The sequence below is a fragment of the Athene noctua genome, chromosome 20 (genome assembly GCF_965140245.1).
Source record: "Athene noctua chromosome 20, bAthNoc1.hap1.1, whole genome shotgun sequence".
In the NCBI taxonomy this organism is placed as follows: Eukaryota; Metazoa; Chordata; class Aves; order Strigiformes; family Strigidae; genus Athene; species Athene noctua.
Genome location: NC_134056.1, coordinates 1,570,874 through 1,577,692, shown reverse-complemented (window position 1 = coordinate 1,577,692; position 6,819 = coordinate 1,570,874).

Below are 6,819 nucleotides of genomic sequence, written 5' to 3'. Positions count from 1 at the left end.
TCTACAGCGAATAAGAATGTGTTTTAAGAGTATCTTAGGCCTGGCAAATCACTGCAAAGGGGGAACACGGCATATTTCTGACACCCAGGAAGCTGCCGTGGTTATGAAGGCGAGCAGCAAAGCAGCTGGACTCAGCGCTCGTGTTCTCGCTTCCGTAGGCGGAGGGACGGTCTTTAGTTCATTGCAGGCTTTAGCTGGGATGCTTAAAGGGATGTGGAAAGCCAAGAATCGAGTTTGACTCTGTCATAACATTAGGTGAGTTATCAGTAATCTGTCTGAAAGGTCACTGGGGAAAGATGGCTGCACGGAATAGCAGAACGACGCCTTCTACGAGTGAATCTGCTCTTAACGAAGCATTTCTCCCCCCGATCCGCTGCTAGGGAGACATCCTCACAGTCTCCGTGTGTTTGATGTGGCAAACTTTCCTGAAAATGTTCAGTGAGCAAACTGGCCCCCTGGGGAGCAGCAGAGAAACTAATAATGTGTATTTGCAATTAACTGTACTAATTTATATTTTTACTCAATATCCATGCCTCATTCTGCTAACGTTTCTGATTTGGTAAGCTATGTCCGAAGTTAGTCTTTTAGCATTTGGGGTGTTGCAGAGTCATTTTTAGGTTCTTCTACTGAAGGTAGCTTTGGCTTTGTGCCATGAACGGGAGGAAGTATTGAGTCGCATCTGTCATCCTGTATTACTATCCGTAGTTAAAAAAGCATCGGATGTGAAATGGCAGTTATAGAAAAGGCTAAATCTTCAGCTGGGTTTAGTTGCACTTTTGACTGTTTTATAGGGGGCTTTCACTCCTGAAGTGGAGTGAGGTGCAGTCAGGGCTCGCGCTGTCACAGAGCTGTGTCCAGGATTTGTCACGGGAATCCACTCTGGCCGCACGTGGCAGCGAGCAGACACGCTGCATGAATTACCTCCAGCACGCAAGGCTTCCATGTTGAGGGAGAGAGAACCCAGCCTCAAAAATTATTCCCACTGAAGCAGCAAATACTGACAGGCCCTAATAGGTAGAAATTTATATTACCACCATTTCTGCTACAACTGTACTCTCCCCCCTAGCCTTTTATACTAATGAAACATGTGTTTCTTCTCACCATTCAGCCTGGTAAAAATAGAGGTGTGCTGGATCAGGGCCATGAATGGCATTTATCCATTTGACAGATTTTTTTTTTCAAGGACTAGATAAAAAGATATACCGGGCATTTAATGGATTTCTGATCAGATTCATGTGATGTTCTGGCCTAACAACTGGATTTTTGTCGCAACAAAGGTCAGTAAATATTTGGGGGGTTTTGTTTTGAGCGAAGCATAGTACTTAAGATATGCAGCCTGCTGACAGTAAAATCAGACCTTGCGATATCATTTAGCATGCTAATGCATAACACTGTGCAAATTATAATTATTTCCTGAAAACACCACTTCTGTTAAAGTTCTTCTTTTGTTAAAAAAAAATCCCTGTAACAGCACGGCTCTGCACATATATTTGCACAGCTTGTTTACATGCTGCTATATCAATTTATTAGATTGTAAAATCCAGCACTTAACAGGAAGTTAAATTTTTGCAACAACCTCTAGAAAAAAATGAAATAATTAAGCCTCTCATTAAAGGGAGAACCCTGTTCTATACACTGCACAGTTTAGCCCAGTACCTATGTCAAAAAAAAGTAACAGCTAAAACACGAGGGACACAAATATTTGGAAAGTGTTCTGCAGTTCTACAGTGACCTCGTTTAATTGATAAATATCAGCAATGACTTTTTCCAGGTGCATACAGATTATCAGGTAAATAGCATTAGGAAGCCACAATGAATTTTCAGCTCTGCAAGCACAGAAAAAAACATATATTTTTCTTGCAATGACACAAACCTACCCAAGCCGTCATCCATCCGCTGCACAGTAATTCCTGTGTAACACAACGTTCCTTGGTTACTCTTTGAAAACAGTGAGAAGATACTCATGCTTTGGTAATTTAAAGTCTTCCTAGGAAAGGGGTTGGATTTTCCAGGAGCATATTGGTCCAATAAAGAGTAACAAAGATAAGGAGCTCTAATCCATTTATTATTGTGTTGGCTGAAACCTTTAATGGACAGTTAGAGACAATTTCTTCCCTACACAGTTTAAACCCCAGGTTCTCCCAGTGGCTCTCCACGTACAGATCTGAGAGATCTTACAGGCTCTCCTTAATGACTAAAGGAAGAAATGAGCCCAAGAGGCATGTTGCTGTTCTTACCCGCTCTGCTCTTGGTGACGTTACAAGATCAATCTGGCAGCTGTGGCACAGCCTGTTCGGCCAAACGCCTCGGGCCCGGGCAGTGCCCGCGCCCCTGGAGCTGCCCGACAGCTCTGGGAGCTCCGCCTCAGCACGTCACACCTTCAAAACACTCTTCAGACCAGGGTTTGCCTGGCATCACGTGCAGCAAGGCGCTCCATCTGCTTAACCCTGGCACGTGGGAAGTGCAGATGTGAGATCAACGGGGACAGGTTTCGACTGTTTTTTTCTGATTACAGTCTCCAGCCTCCAGGAATTGCTTTTCCACCAACTATTTCATTTGCCTTCTCACATCATTTCCACATGTTTGATCACTCATTTTTTGCTGTCCTTCTGGAAATGAAGACTAATAAAGGAGATGCTCTGTAATACGGCTTTGCAGGCTGTGCTTGAGCAAGAAGCTGATGCCAAGCCAGTCTGGGCAAAGATTCTGGGAATGTAGGGAAGGACAATTTCTGGAAGGCGAGGTCTGTCACCCACAGACAGACAAGAGGGTAAACAGATGACACTGCCCGGACCAAGTCCCCGAAGACATCTCATCTCTTGCACTCATAGCTTCCAAGAATTTGTTAATGGTCGTATGAAACTTTTAGAGGCACAAACCCACTTTATTTATCATTGCTTTCATAATTATCCTAGACAGGCCGTTTCAGCTTTTTCACACTGTAGATTCCCTGAGCACTTTCTACTGGAGTTGCAGGCTGTTGTCTAGTGGATTTAACCCTGCTGACCACAGACTTGCCTTTATTAGTTCACATGCGCAGATCCCTTAGAAGTAGCTCAAAAGCTTTTATATCCATTTTTGTTCCTGTATGATCTGACCGTTTCTGGAGAAGCCGGCAGACAAGCGTGAGCTACCCACGGACTCGGGAGATAAGATGTTTCATACCCATGAGCTTGCACTGCTCTTTGAAAGGAGGCTCTTCCCCTCCAGCACTGTCTGCAGTGCTCACTTTCATCTGGGCAGGGTTCGTAAGAGAATTCCTGGAACGGGCTGCTGCCCTGGCCAGCTGCTTATGCCTTTTGGAGCTGATGTTATGTTTAAAGAAATCAATCATGGATGTTCCTACCATCTCTTTCAGTCAACTCTAATTAATACGGACCCAGACTTTCTCTATTTCATATACACTGGCATTGACTCCCAACGCGCTAAATGACAGTAGAAGTTACACTGCAGCCAGTGGCATTCGTGCTACAGAAATAAGCCCAACCACACACACTCTGAAAGGCTTTTTTAACATAATGAAGGCCATTTGTGGCCTTCATGTATCTTTATGTCTTTTCCAGTTCTACCCCTATTGTGCCTACAGAATTCAGGAATCCATTTTAGATTAATATAAAAGCTATACAATGCTCTTTTCTGTGATTCTTTACTCTTTAGCTCCCCAAGCGCAGGCAGTTCGTAGTCATGTTTTGTGTTCAAACTCTCTTTTTCTGTCTTTCTGTTTTGTCCCAGAGGTTATAGCTTGCACACACCAACACCCACTGGCACTGACAGGATTCTCCAGAGCCCCTTCTGGCTCTTCCAGCACAAAAGAGGAGTCTCGGAAAAGACATTGGCAGCTATTTGTAGAACTACTTTCTCCCCATAAAACAGCTCCAGTTCCTGGGGATCTGGGTCGGGAGCATAAGGTGTGTTGCTGCCACTTACATGCAGATCCCATCATTATGAGCTGGCTTAGAAAAGACCAAAAGCTAGGCTGCTTTTGCAAGATCTGCATAAAAACATAATCCATTTTAATTCCACAATTATACTGGAGGTGATACCAGGTGTTAAAAGGAAATATGTGTTTCTGGCAGGACTCCAGGTATTTCTGTTCTTTCTTTTTCTGCCCACTGGTTCAAGCGGAGGCCAAGGCAGGACTCCTGCCTCCTGTTTCCACCGCGGACGCGTTTACTCTGTGACTGGCACAGGGAGGCTGTCCAGAGGTTACTTATCATTATTTTGAGAAAGTGCTTTGAAGTTCTTAAGTGAACAGTGCTAAGCTAGAATAAAATGCGTGTAATCGCAAAGTGGAAGTCATTACATTTCACACGGGAAGCCATGAGAAAACGAAACTGCAGCAGATGAATGTGACCGTGCGTGTGTACCTCCGGTCTCACCTTCCGAGTCCTACCTGCTGCTTGACCGCGCCGTGCGAAAGCCAGGAGACCCAACTGACATCGTTTTGGAAAATGGAAACCAGAAACTATTGCGTGTCGGTTTAGGGATTGGCGAGATATATGAGAACACACAAATCATCACGTGCAACAAACTCAGAGAAATTTATACTGGATGGTACTGAAGGAAATCTTCTTTTTCTGGGAATGAGACACTAGATCATATTATTTGGTAACTGCAGATGAGGAAGCACGGGCCTGTGAAGCAGGGATGTGGAAAACTAAACACAGTAAAAACAGGTAAGGATGAAAGCGTAAGTCTATCCCATCTCCTTCCCTGAGGGGCAGTAAAAGTCCTAGGAGCTTTACAACTGAAAGAAGGTAAAGATAAATTTCTATATAAAAATCACTGTCAGAGTGTTTGGGAAGAACACCGGGCCCCGAGGTCAGGAGCGTGGGATTGCCGGGATGAGGAGAAGTTGCCATGTCAGAGGTGACACATCCCCAGTCACGGGGAAGGCTTTTGGTTTGAGGAATGATTTCAGATCCATGCTGGTCAGGGAGAAAACAATCTATAGTGCGTGTAACAATACTTAAACATTCAGTACTTAGCAACTGCTCGGCATCCCGGCCCTTGCTGTTAATTGAAGGTAAAAGATGGCAAGAGTATGTCGGAGGGCTTAGCGTTTTCCTTCACACTTCCAAGCTTTCTGTCAAAAATTTGAAGGAGATAAACCCAGCCTATTACACATGCTGCCTTTGTACCCCAAACTGCTCTTGGCTACCATAAGCTGGCTCTCTTCATTAAATGTATTTACTTAGCAGTAGATCTGTTGTTACGTATGAATAATTAACAAGGAAAGATGTCACTTACTGTACTAGCGCCGCACATTTCTGCCTGCCCGCGTTTCCAGTCCTAAAAGGCCTGTAACAGGAGACTGTAAGCCCAATCTCTCACATCTTTACAGAGTTTAATTTTGGGTATGTTTCTTATCTTGGTGCCTTACCTAACTGTTGAAAGTGACAAAACCAGACGCCATAAAATGCAGGAAAACTGCAGCTGGACTGAACCTCAAGTATTAACAAAGCATATTCCCTTGATATGCACTAATCTTATACCTCGAAAACCAGGAAAGATTCAGTTAAACTCACAATCGTTTTATAGTCTCTGTAGAACCATAGAAGCTTAGGGATCCTTTGTTATTCCTCCATAAAGAGGAAAGTTATAGTGAATGTGCCCTTCTTAAGTTGGGTGTTTTTAAATACTAACGTTTATTGCTCTGCAGTTTCTCTTTAATGTGTGCATAGAGAACAAGAAAACACCTAGCTGCACAGGCCTATTTTTAGCAACAATAAAAGAGTCCTCTGTTAATAACTGGTTACCTCTTTTGCTGTTTGCATAGCTGATCATTGTTAATGATCCAGTTAACAGGATTCATTAGGGAGGCTGAAAGACTGGCAGTTACACAGTGCGTGATCCGTGGTGCTGGGGACGCAGCGTGCGTGTACGCGGCTGTGACATCTCTGGGAAAGCTCCCTCGGTTGGACACACACAGACCTGCCCCAGCTGGGCCCCACGTGCCAAACTCGACCATCCCTACGTTTCTATTAATTTGCAAAAAATGGGCTGATGTGGTCCAGCTGCAGCAATTGCTTTGGATTCTCCCCCGGCTGAACGTGGCCTTCCCCGGAGCTCCAGTCTGGGGCTGACACTCCTCCTCCCCACGGGGGCACCGTACCTGGAAGCAGGCTGATGCTCAGATTTCATAACAGTTTCCGAGAACATTTGGATATAGTAAGAACAAGAAGTCAATACCCAAATAACATCAGAGCTCCTCTGCTTTATGCTCCTCACTGCTTTTGGACAGAGATTAAGACTAAAGGCACTGGTCTCCAACACGTAATTGTAGGGGTTTTATTAGGTGACTCCCTGATCAGCTTTGTCCAGTAGCCAAAGTGCCTTCCCAGGGCCAGGCCGGGCTCAGCCGGGTGCTGGGGCAGGTGGAGCCAGCAGGGAAATCCCCCTGTCCTCTCCCACTGTGGAGTGCAGGCATAGCCCCGAAGCCTCGATATTTTCCTCACCAGCCTGAACGACAGGACCATCCGCCCCAGATTCCAGCCTGCAGTGAACTCAGTTGCACACAATACCTTTAAAAAATGCCCCTTTGCCCATGGTTTCCGCAAGGCCATCTCTGCTGTTTATGAGGGGGCACTAATGAAAAATGAGTTTGTGTGTGTTCTTGACGTGGCATCTGGATTGTCAAAGCATTGCCTTAAACTGGCCCCAAGTAAAGGTTTTCTGAATTTAAAAAAAAATTGATGAAAGGATTACCAATATATTAGTTGTGTTTTTACAAAGCTCAGCTGTGTATCCATGTGTAGGAAACATGATACTTTGCTTGCAGGCTCAGCCCTGCACATCTCACAGGACATTAATGCAAAA